This window comes from Girardinichthys multiradiatus, chromosome 24 (assembly GCF_021462225.1).
Source record: "Girardinichthys multiradiatus isolate DD_20200921_A chromosome 24, DD_fGirMul_XY1, whole genome shotgun sequence".
Classification (NCBI taxonomy): Eukaryota; Metazoa; Chordata; class Actinopteri; order Cyprinodontiformes; family Goodeidae; genus Girardinichthys; species Girardinichthys multiradiatus.
Genome location: NC_061816.1, coordinates 21,897,146 through 21,912,453, shown reverse-complemented (window position 1 = coordinate 21,912,453; position 15,308 = coordinate 21,897,146).

Here is a 15,308-nt window from a genome sequence, read left to right as displayed (position 1 = left end):
ACTGTTAGGTTAACTGGTCTCTCTAAATTGCCCTTAGGTGTGAATGAGTGTGTGCATGGTTGTTTGTCCTGTATGTCTCTGTGTTGCCCTGCGATGGATTGGTGATCTGTCCAGGGTGTATCCCACCTATCGCCTATAGTGACCCACTATGGAATAAGCAGTAGAGCAGATGAATGTTCAGCAGATTTAAGGGAGAGTTTAGAACTTACAAACCTTGGAGAGTAGTTAATACTGTACCTGCAGTAGACAATTCCTATAGGTAGCCTGCACATTGTATCAAGACTGTGCAGAGAAGCCTGATAACAGCAGTCTTTGCTTCTCTATGATACCCAACCTCCAACAGCAACGGTCAGCCTCATCATCCCCACTGGCAGCACTCCCTGTTAGTCATTGACGTTGCAGCCGTGATGCCTATCATGTCCCACTACTGCTCTAGCTGCTGCCAAAACAACTTTACCAAGAAGTGTCAAGGAGATGTAACAGGTAGTACAGAGGACCCGAAATTTCAGCCGGACACAATAAATAAGATTCAAAAGATTTATTGAAACTATGGTTGACGTTTGACAGAAGACCACCAGCGGCAGGGTCAGGAACCTCTGAGGGCAGACAGACAGGTTAGTGGCTGAGCAGACAACTGAGAATAATGCTAAACTCAGAGTTAAAGGCACTAACCTTTTCAAAATCTGTGGGACGCTCAGCAAACTGAATTTCAGCTCCTCAGAGTGATCGTCAGGTGACAGCACGACAGCCGGGAATGTGCAGAATGCGGTGGTCAGGGCACAGAAACGAGGTCATGAAGAGGGAGGCAGATTCAGGTAGACGGATCCAAGGGTTAGGCAGACAGCGGTAGTCAAAAGGCAGAAGGAAGGTCGATGTCCATAATTCAGAAGCCAGTGAGATATCCGACGTGGGCAAGGCAGGGCTGAGAAACGCAGGAGGCAAAAACAAGATCAGAATCAGCAAGACAGACAAGGAAGGCGCATTGTACATTTACTCACACAAAGCATTTTGATAATCTGGCACTGTTTGTCTGTCAGCGTGCTGCTTATAAAGCCAGGTGCACGGGTGGAGCAGGTGATTCGTAATTAGGGAGCTAGCTGGAAAGGAGCAGGTGAAAGCAATCCTCCTAATAGCTGCAGCACAGAAATGATCCGCAGGCAGACAGAGCCAAGACAAACAGTCCAGAATCATAACAGGTGATTAGTATAGAGTGATGGCCAAGCCTATTGGAAATAGAGACTGGTAGGCATATGTTCTTGACTCTCCATAGAATATGAGTGTATGTATCTCCCCAGCTCACACACCGCCAAATTGTGCTAATAGGTTGCTTTCTGGAAGTCAGAGAGAAGTTAAGAGGAAGATATACAGGTCCTTCTCAAAATATTAACATATTGTGAGAAAGTTCATTATTTTCCATAATGTCATGATGAAAATTTAACATTCATATATTTTAGATTCATTGCACACTAACTGAAATATTTCAGGTCTTTTATTGTCTTAATACGGATGATTTTGGCATACAGCTCATGAAAACCCAAAATTCCTATCTCACAAAATTAGCATATTTCATCCGACCAATAAAAGAAAAGTGTTTTTAATACAAAAAACGTCAACCTTCAAATAATCATATACAGTTATCCACTCAATACTTGGTCGGGAATCCTTTGGCAGAAATGACTGCTTCAATGCGGCGTGGCATGGAGGCAATCAGCCTGTGGCACTGCTGAGGTCTTATGGAGGCCCAGGATGCTTCGATAGCGGCCTTTAGCTCATCCAGAGTGTTGGGTCTTGAGTCTCTCAATGTTCTCTTCACAATATCCCACAGATTCTCTATGGGGTTCAGGTCAGGAGAGTTGGCAGGCCAATTGAGCACAGTGATACCATGGTCAGTAAACCATTTACCAGTGGTTTTGGCACTGTGAGCAGGTGCCAGGTCGTGCTGAAAAATGAAATCTTCATCTCCATAAAGCTTTTCAGCAGATGGAAGCATGAAGTGCTCCAAAATCTCCTGATAGCTAGCTGCATTGACCCTGCCCTTGATAAAACACAGTGGACCAACACCAGCAGCTGACATGGCAACCAGACCATCACTGACTGTGGGTACTTGACACTGGACTTCAGGCATTTTGGCATTTCCTTCTCCCCAGTCTTCCTCCAGACTCTGGCACCTTGATTTCCGAATGACATGCAGAATTTGCTTTCATCCGAAAAAAGTACTTTGGACCACTGAGCAACAGTCCAGTGCTGCTTCTCTGTAGCCCAGGTCTGGGGAATGCGGCACCTGTAGGCCATTTCCTGCACACGCCTGTGCACGGTGGCTCTGGATGTTTCTACTCCAGACTCAGTCCAGTGCTTCCGCAGGTCCCCCAAGGTCTGGAATCGGCCCTTCTCCACAATCTTCCTCAAGGTCCGGTCACCTCTTCTTGTTGTGCACCGTTTTCTGCCACACTTTTTCCTTCCCACAGACTTCCCACTGAGGTGCCTTGATACAGCACTCTGGGAACAGCCTATTCGTTCAGAAATGTCTTTCTGTGTCTTACCCTCTTGCTTGAGGGTGTCAATAGTGGCCTTCTGGACAGCAGTCAGGTCGGCAGTCTTACCCATGATTGGGGTTTTGAGTGATGAACCAGGCTGGGAGTTTTAAAGGCCTCAGGAATCTTTTGCAGGTGTTTAGAGTTAACTCGTTGATTCAGATGATTAGGTTCATAGCTCGTTTAGAGACCCTTTTAATGATATGCTAATTTTGTGAGATATGAATTTTGGGTTTTCATGAGCTGTATGCCAAAATCATCCGTATTAAGACAATAAAAGACCTGAAATATTTCAGTTAGTGTGCAATGAATCTAAAATATATGAATGTTAAATTTTCATCATTACATTATGGAAAATAATGAACTTTATCACAATATGCTAATATTTTGAGAAGGACCAGTAGTTTATTCAACCACTTCTGGGATCTTCTCAGGGTCTCAGTGGGGCATGCCCGGAAACCTTCCAAATCTCAATGTGCAGGATCACCAACTCCATTCAGCGTTTTGTATGATAGAGCTTCTCAACTTATTTCCAAGGTACAATTGTGTCACCTTAAAGAGGAAGCCTATTTCAGCCACTCGAATCCTGGATGTTGTTATTTTGGTCATTGTCCATATCTGCTGGCCATATAAGAACTTTAAGTGTTTTACCCTGTCTCCCTCTTAGACATAGCTACGGGCTGAGCTTCTACTGTGACTAACTGTATGTGCTCTTTTTCATATTCTAGACTTGAAAACTGGCTCAGAGTTCATCTCCTAGATGATGCCTCTGAAGGAGCTATACCCGTCATTGTTTTACTTTTCTTTCCCATTAAAAGTACTCCTGGATCACTACTTCTGTGTTCTTTTTATGTCTTTGCTCTGTTCCAGTTGGTCGCAGCAGATGACCTCTCACACTGAGCCTGGTTCTGGTTCTGCTGGAGGTTTCTTCCTGTTAAAAGAGAGTTTTTCCTCTCCACTGTCGTGACATGCATGCTCAATATGAGGGACTTGATGACCTGATGCAATTTGCTGGGTTTTCTTAGATAGAAAAACTTTTTAACAAATTTAAATAATAAACTGAATCTGACTGCACTGTTTGATAGGATTAATTTGAATGTATGAACCTGACTTGAAATCGGTATGATTCGATTGAAATGACTTTGTAAAAGGGCTTGGGATGAGGTGAGGTGAGGTGAGGTGAGGTGAGGTGAGGTAAGGTAAGTTTATTTATATAGCGCAGACACTCAAAGCGCTGTACATACAATTACAATACAATCACAAAGAAAATAAACACAGATACAGACACAGAAAAACAAATCAAATGAAACTACAATCCTTCTAAGAAATCTAAAAATCTATGAATCCTTCTGAGAAATCTAATAGTCTCATCATTCCACTGAATTCTAACTAGGGAAGCTGAGTCACTGGTACAAAACAGCTTTAATCCACATTTTCAGGTGCTAATGATATATTGCTTTTACTGGTACTGAAGTTGAACTAAGTAATAACAGTCCATTGTAGTCTAATTAAGAAACCTGGGTCATTGGTGTAAGAGCAGCTAAAGTCCAAATTACTAATAATATTTTGTTTTCACTGGTAAACCTTCTGATAAAACTAAAAATCAATGAAATACTAATAATGTTTGGTTTTCGCTGGTAATCCTTCTGACAAAACTAAAAATCAATGAAAAAGTAATGAAATACTAATGATAATTGGCTTTTGCTGGTAATCCTTCTGAGAAATCTGAAAATCTATGAAACGTAACGAAATAACACATTTAGGTAAAGTAAGATAGGAGGGGAAGAAAATCATATTTACTCTATTCTGCTAAGAATAGAGTCTGAAGTAGTACAAAAAACCTCAGCAGGGGTAAGCAACACACACATAAGTAAAGATTCAGCAAGGGTACGGTGGAATCTTGAGGGTGCGAATGTATATAAGTCTGAGTGTGTTTGCAAGAATTAGACTGTCAACACTGATAGAAGCACCATTGTCCTTGAGAAGAGAGGTGGAAGTTTTATCAATCGGCCGCATAGTCCTATCAGCACACAGCTGTTAGGGGAGTGCTGGGGAAGAGCGTCATGTTTATATAATATCCAGGAGATATTTTGTCAATAGCCAGTTAGCAGAAGTTGCCAAAGCCACATTGGGCCGCCAGATTTAGAAAAACAATAAATGTTGTGGTTCAGGCAGTTGTGAATTTCCAACTACCACAAGAGTTTTACTGGTGTGTCTCAATTGCGAATCCAAATAACTAAATTTCTGGTATTTTCCGCAGATCTGGAGCATACAACTTCTCCAAGATCATATCCTTTAACCTCTGAGTCCAACCGCTGCCAGGCCGCGATTCTGTTCAAGAATCGTGTCCAGCTTGCGATTCTGCTCTCTTAACATTTCCGTCTGAGCATTGATCTCTCTACAGACTCCATCCAACATCGCAGGCAGTTTTGGAATGCTTTGAACAGCCGCCCATGTTTTGCAAATCCGTCGATAAGCCAGGTAACCACCAACTCCTCTGGACAAGAGGGTTCTCCTTTACCCTGTCTTCTCGTTGAAAAGAAAATAATTTGATCAATTACGTTGAGAGTCCAGCTGACTAAATCCATAATTTAAAAGTTTGGAGGATATGCAAAGCGAGGCTCTGAGAAAAATACAGACAAAAAGCAGAAGCAGGGATCAGCAGGGAGGGAGGGAGAGAAAACGCGAGTGTCTTTCACCGAGAGCAAGAGAAAAGAGATGTGTGTGAATTGGCGCTATATAAATAAAACTGAATTCAATTCAATTGAATTGAGATGTTTGGAACACACATTGGCTCCCAAAAGTGTCCACTGCCTTGTTGAAATGCCTGAGTTTTGTCAAGTAAAAAAAAATGACCATGATAAATCCATTAATCCATCCATTTTCTATACCCGCTTCTGCCGTACAGAGTCGGGGGAACTGGTGCCTACCCATGATAAATACGTTTTTCTAACCTTACCTTGATAATTAACAGTATCACTAACTGAAAAACAAACAGATATGTTAGGGACAAAATGTAAAAATTATTTAAAAAGGTGCAAAAAAAAAACAGGTTCCCACCCCGCCTCAAGCAGGGAAAACCACCCCAGAACCCCCAACACACCGGACAGGCACCAGCTGGAACTCAGAAGGACCAAGGTAAGGAGGGGACATTACCATCCCACCTGGTGCCCTAGCCCCTGAGAGGTCAAGAGGGAGGAATGCAAACTCTTCTAGAGTTCACACCTGCCATCATTTGTAGGAAATTTGATTTACCTGAAATAAACTTCTACAGTCCCTTTTTTTGCCTAAGCCATATTCACAGGGAGAATTTATTAAAGAAGGATTTCATTGTACAAATATATCACTCAAGAGAAGAATACAAAATCCAAAGCAATATATTATGGCACAATAAGGACTAATTAGAGAAACTAAGGGACAACACTCGTATTTAAAAAACTGGGCTTTTCTCCATGATTAAGACAAAACCAGGATAGAAACGGGTCAATGGGGCAGAACTCCAGGAAGCACACTTCAATATTTTCCACAGTTTTCCAACAGTGTAGGAATCTGTCATGATCTGCCGTCCTCCTCTTGTCAGTGTTCCCCTTCAGTTATTATTTACTCAGTGTTCGTTTCCCTTTATATTTGTAGTTCTTCCCAGGCTTATCCTTAGTTTAGTTCCCCGTGTTAGTCTCTATTGTTTCAGTTCCTTCTGATACGTTAGCTTTTAGTTATTGTTTGCCGTTATACTTAGTTCCACTTATTGTTTACGTTTTGATTTGCATTTATTCTAGGTCATCGCTTTCTCTGCTTCCCTCTCAGTTAGTTCAGTCGGTATTTGTTTTGGTTTGTTTACTTCTCAGTTAGGTCTTGCTCCATGTCTTCTGATTAACTTGTTGGTTCTTATTTTCCAGGTTGTTATAGTTTTCTTAGATCTGTTTCTCTGAGTTTGTTATTTAGTCACTTCTCCCATGGTTTAGTTTTGTATTAGGTTCACCTGCCTCTCAGTCTCCGAGTCTGTCTACACCTGTGTCTGTTTTAACTGATTACCTCCTCTATTGTTTCATGTCACCTTCGTCAGTATTTAAGTCCGTCTTTGTCCTTTGTCCCATGCGGTGTCGTTATGTCTCTTTTGGATTTTGTCCTTGCTTCGGGACCTGTTCTGTTTTTGAAATACCTTGTAATCAGGATTATCTTGTCACCCTGCACCTCGCCTGCATTTAAGTGGACTCTTTAAATTAAAGGAGTTTCGAACTCACTCTGCTTTCTCCGTGCTTGTCTGCCTTTGGTCCAGCACCAAACAGCATTATGACAGAATCAGTTTAATGCTCCTGCTTATCCCAGCACTCGGGAGAATTAAAACCCAGATCCTAAGAGAATATTTACATTCTGTGCAGTTTGACTTGACCTCATTGATCTTCAGCAATGTTAAAACAAAACTGGACCAAAACAAGCAGCACCGCATGTGCTGGAGGGTAATGCATGAGTGAATTCTGTCTTTACCACAACACATAAAGCAAAAGAGCCCAGCCAACATTTCTTTTTTTGCTGTGCACATGAAAACATGTATATAGATTAGCGGTTTTGTGATGATAGAGCAATTGTAAAACGGATTGTTTATGCTCAGCAGCCAGCGCAGCACTGAGGTGCAATCACGTGTGACATTTTAATGGTTCAGGCCCTTGTAACATCTCAGCTGCTCCAATTCATCCTGGTAAAAAGAGAAATATTACTGCTTCCTCACCTTCCCTTCTGCTCCTGTTATAGACGCAGGTTCATTTAGTATTTTTCTGGATCTGGCTGACTGTTGGCATCTGGCTAATTACTGCTGTGGCGGTGACAGATTGGTCGTCCTGGTATTTGTTTTTTTCTCAGATGCCAGAAGCCAGGGGCGCAAAACTAGATTTAAATCGTACGCCGAGCTCATTAGAGGAGAGAGAAACCATCAGTAGTTGACTCAGCAGTGGCCAAGGAGGGCAAATCTGAGGTGGAAGCTTTGCCATTATACAGTGGTTGCTTGGATCAGATAGCGGTTTTGGATACGCTTGATGCAAAACAAGAATATAGTTTTTGTTTGCACTTCCTTCACCTATATCTCTAGTAAATCCTCTCACATATAGATCCTATCATACTCCAAGTTTAAGATGAAAGGCAAAAGTGTAGACCTAAATATTGATAGGAATCAACCAGCATGGTGCATTTCTGTGGAAAATACATGCTCCGCTTCTTGAACAAACAAAGATTTTACACAAGTGAGAATCTTAAATAAAAATTATTTTAAAGTGAGGTTTTGTAGAGTAGATATCAGTACTTAGTGTCTTACCAACAGTAGACAGCAGTCAGAATAACCTTAGCTTGAAGAATCAGGGGGAAATTATCCACATGGAGTAAAACTATTCAAATTTGAAAACATTCTGTGTGCATTTCAGCCAAAAGTTTTAAATTTGTTTATGCAAAACAACTGTAACAGTTTTGCATCACGGAGTTATGCAGACTGGTTATATAATGTTATGCAACAATGCACTCAAAGGACCCAGGTCATCAGTAGTGTTGATTTCTAGATGAACTGAATGAGATGGTTATTTGGTTTTTTTTGTGTTGCTTACTCTTTAGACATTATGTGTTACCTGTTTCACACTTGGCTACAAACTGCTATAGTGCATCCTAAAGGTCATGGCATAAATATGCCAACAGAACAGAACCATCTGCAAAATGCAAAGATGAGAACCTGAGGTTCCCAATTTGGCCAAAGACACCCTCCTCACCATCAGTACAACTTGACATCTTCTCCATGTACAATATAAATAGGGTTGGTGACAAACTGCTTTTCCTATCTCTAATGCTGAACCTTGAGACCCCCAAAAAGTTTTTATTTTCATTTTAGCTGCTTGTATCCAGGATTTCCATGATCATCCATATCTCCTGAACATTGGTGAGAGTCAAACATAGACGGATGCTTAAATCAAGAGAAAGTACATTGGAGCAGCATTCCCATTACTGCAGATGGGGTACCAATCGTTTATCCATCTTATACTCCATTCTACAAATCACTTGTGACCAAGACACAAAAATACTTAAACTTGTCCGTTTGAGGCAAAAACTCACCAACAGAAGAAGTATTTCACCCTTTTCCAGTTGAGAACCACAGCCTCAGACTTAAAGGAGATGAATCTCATCACAGCCTTGAACCGTTCCAATTCTTGCTGAAGGTCAATAAAGGATGCCAACAGAACCACATGATCAATCTATCAGTCTTCCATTCCTTTCCACCATCACCCATGAAGAACACACCAAGATACTAAAGAGACTCACCCCTAATTCGGAATTATTCCACCTTTTTTGGGTTGAAAACAATGACCTCAAACTTAGAGAAGACAAATCCTATTATGGCCACAAACAATTTCAATGCACACTAAAGGTCATGGCTGATACCAACAGAACCACATCATTTGCAAAAAAAATTTAAAAGAGACAGAGGTTCCAAAGCCAGACATCCTTCTTTCCTTGACTACGCCTTGAGATGCTATCCCTAAACACCGCAAATAAGATTGGTAACAAAGAGCTCCCCTGCGTAAGGAACAAGCACAGCTTGATCTGAATGCTCACCTCTTCGCTACGGCTGGTCCCGGCCACACTACAGAGGAAGTTCATTTCAGCCACTTGTTTCAGGGATCTGATTCTTTCAGTGATCACCATGATGACCATATCTGAGAGATGGAAAAATAGATGGACCAGTAAATTGAGAGGTTCAGGTTTGCCATGCAAGCATTGCTCTGGTCTTTTACCCAGATGGACGAGAGTAGTAATCCATCTATCCATCTTCAATACTACCATCACTCATAAACAAGACAGATACATTAACTCTGCTTGAAAAAGAGACTGACCCTGGAAGAACTCTTTTTTTAATTGTTTAAGAACCACAGCCTCAAATTTTAAGAAGCTTACTTTTAACCAGACCGCAAACCTCTCCAGTGCCTGCTGAAGATCATAGCTTTGATACCATAAGGTTTCTAAACCAGACCTCCTTTTCATGAGTACACCTTGAGATCCTGTCCATGAAAACCACAAACAGGATCTCTGACATTCCAGACACTAGAAAACTAATTTCAGCCACTTTGGTCCTGATCCATATCTCATGAATATAGGCAAGCTCTTTCTTCACCACAATATACAGTGCTAACATTAAAACAAATGAACCACTAATCCTACCATCTATCTCCCGCATCTTACAATCTCCCGTGTACTTATACTCCGCTTGGGACAGAAACTGACCACCGACCCATAATGGTGCGTTCACACCAAACGCGGATTCTGCGAATATTTTGCGTCATTTGTGTGGTGTTGCTCGCTTCACATTCCGCGTGAACTCCGCGTTGCCAAATGGCAACAATTGGCAACGCTTCGCCGTGTCATCAAATAGGAGGAGCTTCTATCTGCTGCTTGCTGGTTTCAACTGAACATGGCAGACATGGATTTCACGGACCTAATTATGGTGTTTTACCTGTGGAAAGCCGAAAAACACCGCCGACGTCGATGTCCATAGGTTCACCAGATTTTTCATGGATGGGAACAGTTCGGAGAGTACCACCACCTATTTCAGGAGCTGCGTCTGAATGACGGTCGATTTCAGCGGTACTTCCGTCTATCCAGGACCCAGTTTGAAGATCTGCTGCCCCACGTTGGGAGACAAATTGGTCTCCGGGACAACAACTACTGGCGCTGTATCCCCGCTGCTGAACGCCTGTCCATCTGTCTTCGGTGCGTAAATAAATCTCAGCTCAATAAAAAAAACAGCCGATTTTTAATGTCCACATCTCCTAAATATAAGATATTTGTGCCTAAACACAACCAGGCCAGGTCCTTTCTGTACTTGTCTCGGTAAAAGTAATTAGTTGAGTCATATAACTCTGGCTTGCCGCACACCGCCACTATGATCTGGTCCTCCATCTTCACTGACAACCGCTTCTTCTTTGCTGCAGTCCTTCACCTTACGTCACAGCCACATCCAGTCCCCGATTGGTTGACGCAACGCGAATTTAGTAAAAAGTTCTGATTTTTCAACTCGTCCATCGCTCTCGCTTCGCTCCCGCTTCGGTCCCGCTTCGCTCGGCACGCCTTCCGCAACGCGTCCTTCGTCTCCTTTGCACCGCCTTGTGCTGCTCCACTCCTGAACGCGCATCTACATAGGGATAACATGTAAATTGGCCACTCCTATCGCAGAATCCGCGTTCGGTGTGAACGCACCATAAGGAGTATTTCACCTTTTACCAGGTAAGAACTAAGGCCGTAGACCTACAAGAGCTGAAGCTTATCCCAGCATCAGACCTGTCCAATGCAAGCTGAAGGCTATGCCTTAAAGATGCGAACCAGATCTATAAGTACTGATGCCCCCCAGGGGTGTGTTCTATCCCCACTCCTCTTCTCCTTGTACACAAATGACTGCACCTCAGCGGACCCGTCCATGAAACTCCTGAGGTTTGCAGAGGACACCACTGTCATTGGACTGATCCAGGACGGTGATGAGTCTGCATACAGACAGCAGGTGGATTGGCTGATACACTGGTGTAGTCAGAACTACCTTGAACTCAACCTGTAGAGAAAATAATCAGGGCTGACTTTCACTCCATCCAGGACTTATACAGGTCTAGGGTCAGAAAAAGAGCTGCAAAAATCTCTGCAGACCCCACACACCCTGCACATAAACTGTTCAGAGCTTTACCTTCAGGCTGCCGCTACAGAGCACTGTTCACTAAAACCAGCCGCCACAGAGACAGTTTCTTCCCCCAGGCTGTTTCTCTGATGAACATTCAATAAAGTACAAAACAACAGCATACAGATGTTGCAAATGCACCTTTTTATTTATATATGTGTATATTTGTATGTTCTTTAATGCAAAAAACAAAAACCAGAGAGCAAAGTGTCCCGGAGTCAAATTCCTTGTTTGTATGTAAGAACTTGGCAATACAGCTGATTCTGACATAATATCCAAAAGTAGGTTCCCAAGTTTCCCAGACAACCTCACATTGAGATGAGTCCAAGCCACACTCAACACAAACTTTGTGTTTAAAGATAATTTTTTATAAAGTTCTTTCCTTAGGATTCCTAAAGGGAATACATTATTTGATGTTTCTATGTCTTGGCTTTTGCTATTTCATAGAAATCATGCAACACATTGCTTATAACCCATCTGAAAATGTAAAAGATCTGAAAATCTGCATCAGCAGTAAGCACATTGCACTCATTCTGTGCAGATCAGCAGCAGCAGTTTGACATTGTAAGGCTGAGCAGTGTGTGATGTGAGGAGTGACCCGAGTGTGTAGAGGGTAAATGGAGAGAGTTCCCAAAAGAGGGGGGGGGGGGGGTCCCACTTGTTCTCTCTGGCCCTCTTTTTAGAGTTGAGACAAGTCCCATGATGATATGAGATTAATGAAGCTGCTTTGGTACTATGATCCCTACAGGACGCATGGTCACACGCTTACGAGGACTATTCATTCCAGATCATCACAGCTTTCATCTACCTCACACCGTTTAGAATATTTACCTGGTGTAATTTGTATCTCCAAGTAGGGTTGGTTTTCCTCCTTCCACTAAAAATATTCGACATGATTTCAGTTTTATGCATTTGTCACTAATTGTCATGTCAGAAAAAACGTCCTCAGTGACATTTCCGAGAATCTGTTCCATGTCTTTAAGCAATGTGAGTACAGTGGTGATATAAGCAAGCTGCACCACATCTCAGAGAGTCGGTAGGATGTCGCATTAACACATGGACTTATCTCCTGCCTGCAGTTAGGTCACCTGGATTTGTAGAACAACACTCCCTCCCTGTGGCGGATAATGTGTACTACCACTGTGCCTGGTTTTGCTGTAAAGCATCAAACTAAATGGTTAAATGTGCATTTCCTTTTTAGCAACTGGACAGTCAGAATAAAGCCTTTGTCCCTGACATGTAAACAATATGGTTTGAAAAAAAAAATTGTTGGTTGTCTCAAGCAGTACCAGAACCAAGAAGAGAGCCTTATCAGAATCAATTGCAAGCCCAATCCTCTTCTTTTATACTTTGGTTGGATAATTGTTTGGGGCTTTTTTGTATTACCATCTAATCTTAGACATTTCAGCATTTCAGCATTGTCATTTACCTTTACGTACCTGCAGTAGAAACAAGCCAGCTTTTCATGCAAGATTATATTTTATGCTGCTTATTGTTTGGTTCAGAAGTCCAAAAGAAGAGCTCACAAGACATTCAAAGTTCAGTGTTAGAAGAACTGATCAGTCTGAGGGCGACTTTCCTATCTCAGCTGTATACTTTGCTTATTTTCCTGCTGAAAGATGAACCATGACCCCAGCCTGAGATCAGGAATGCTCTTGAGCAGGTTTTCATCCAGGATGTCTCTGTATTTTGCTCTATTCAGTTCTATATTGACTGGTCTCCCAGTCTCCCCTTGGCTGAAAGGAACTGATTGTGGTACCACAAATATCCCCATAGCATGATACTGCCACTGCTATGCTTCACTGTAGGGATTGTATTGGCCATGTGAGGAGAGTTGGCAGTTTTTTTTCACTCATCATTGCCAATTTTATTTCTCATGGTCTGTGTTTCCTTTGGGGGCTTTTTGGCAAACTCCGGGCAGGCTGCCCTTTTTCTTTCACTAAGAAGAGGCTTCAGTCTGGTCGCTCTACCATACCAGCCTGATTGGTGCATTGCAGAGATGGCTGTCCTCTCTCCACAGAACAACACTAAAGCTCTGACAGAGTGACTCTAGGGTTCTTAGTTACTCAGGCCCTTCATCCCCAATCGTACCGTTTTAGAAGAGTCCTGGTAGATCCAAACTTATTTTTTTTAAAAGATGATGGTCACTGTGCTCTCAAGGACCTTTAAAGCAGCATACATTTGTCTGTACCCTTCCTCAGATTTCTGCCTTGAGACAATTCCTTTTGACTTTATGCTTGGTTGGTGTTCTGGCATGCACTGTCAACATATATATATATATATCCGTTTAGCAGTTACACATTTCAGTCAAGGTGGAAGATGATGATTTTGGAATAGGCATTTCATCCTTGGTTGGTACGCTCTCTGTCCAGGTTGATGTTAAACTCGCTTCACTCTGAATAGGGACACTGGTATTCCAGCAGCTTCCCGTTTGTTTTACGATTATGGTTCCTGGATTGTTCAACATCCCAATCCAATTGCATTCATTTGAAGATGACAGATTGGGTCAGATGATAAAAAAGACAGAATTGGGTGTTCTAATAGGACACCTATCACACACATATCTAACACAGATTTTTTTGCAATGGTTAAAGCAGCGGGTATGCACAGTGTGGTTAGCAGTGTTGCCTTGCAGCAAGATTGTGAGTTCGAGTTCCAGCCAGAGGTCTTTCTGCATAGAATTTGCACGTTCTCCCCGTACATGCGTGGGTTTCTCTCCTGGTACTCTAGCATCCTCCCACAGTCCATATAGACAGGTGTGTCCCTTTCCCAGTCAACTGAATTTACCAAAGGTGGACCCCATTGAAGTTGTAGAAACATCTTAAGGATGATCAGTGGAAATAGGATGCCCCTGAATTCAATGCTGAGCTTCATTGCAAAGGCTGGGAATATCTACACTACCGGTAAAAACTTTTAGATACTTTCTCGGTTAATGTGTTTCTTTATTTTCATGACCATTTAAATTGTTGATTCTCACCAAAGGCAAACTATGAATGAACACACATATGTAGTAAACAAAACATCTTTTATATTTTACATACTTCAAAACAGCCACTCTTTGCTTTGCTCTCTTGGCATTCTCTCCATGAGCTTTGTGAGGTGGTCACATGAAATGGTTTTCCAAAGAGTCTTGAAAGAACTTCCAAGGGGTTCACTGAGAGACGGTTAAATGTTAATATTTCAGTCATCACAGCAAAGGGCGGCTACTTTAAGGACTGTAAAATAAAAAACATAATTAAAGTTATTTTACAATGTTTTGTTTGCTACAAAATTCTATGTGTTCATTCACTGTTTTGATGCCTTTTTTTTAAGTGTCCTGTTTGGCAGAGTAGCACTCAGAATTGTTGTCTGAGTGCCAAGAAGAAAAGGATGAAGAGAGTGCAATTTAACAGGTTTTCTCCTACCCGTTTCCTGCTCTCACCACAGATCACAATTTCATCTGCAAACATCATAGTCCATGGAGATTTCTATCTATCATCGGCCACCTGTTCATCACCACAGCAAACAAGGGGCTCAGAGCTGAACCTTGATGCAGTCCCACCTCCACTTGAACTCCTCTGTCACACCTACAGCACACCTCACCACTGTCTTACAGCTGTCATAAATGTCCTGCACCACTCTAACATAGTTCTCTGCTACTCCAGACTTCTAAATACCACAGCTCCTCTCTTGGCACCCTGTCATATGCTTTCTCTAGATCTACAAAAACACAATTCAGCTTCCTCTGACCTTCTCTGTGTTTCTCTATTAACATCCTCAAAACTAATTTAGCATCTGCAGTACGTTTTCTTGGCAAGAAATCCCACTGCTGCTCACAGTTGCCCTCTCCTGGCCTCAGTCTAGCTCATCTTTAGAAATCAACTTTATTCCTCTGCAGTTGCCACAACTCTGCACATCCCACTTGTTCCTTGAAAATTGGTAGCAGCACACTTCCCCATTGCTCAGGCATCTTCTGGCTCTCTAAGATGTCATTAAACAGCCTAGTCCAAAACTCTACTGCTGTCTCTTGAAGACACTTCCATACCTCCACAGGTATATAATTTTCCACCAGTACCCTGTCGCTGTGCTGGTTGCCCTTCCTGACG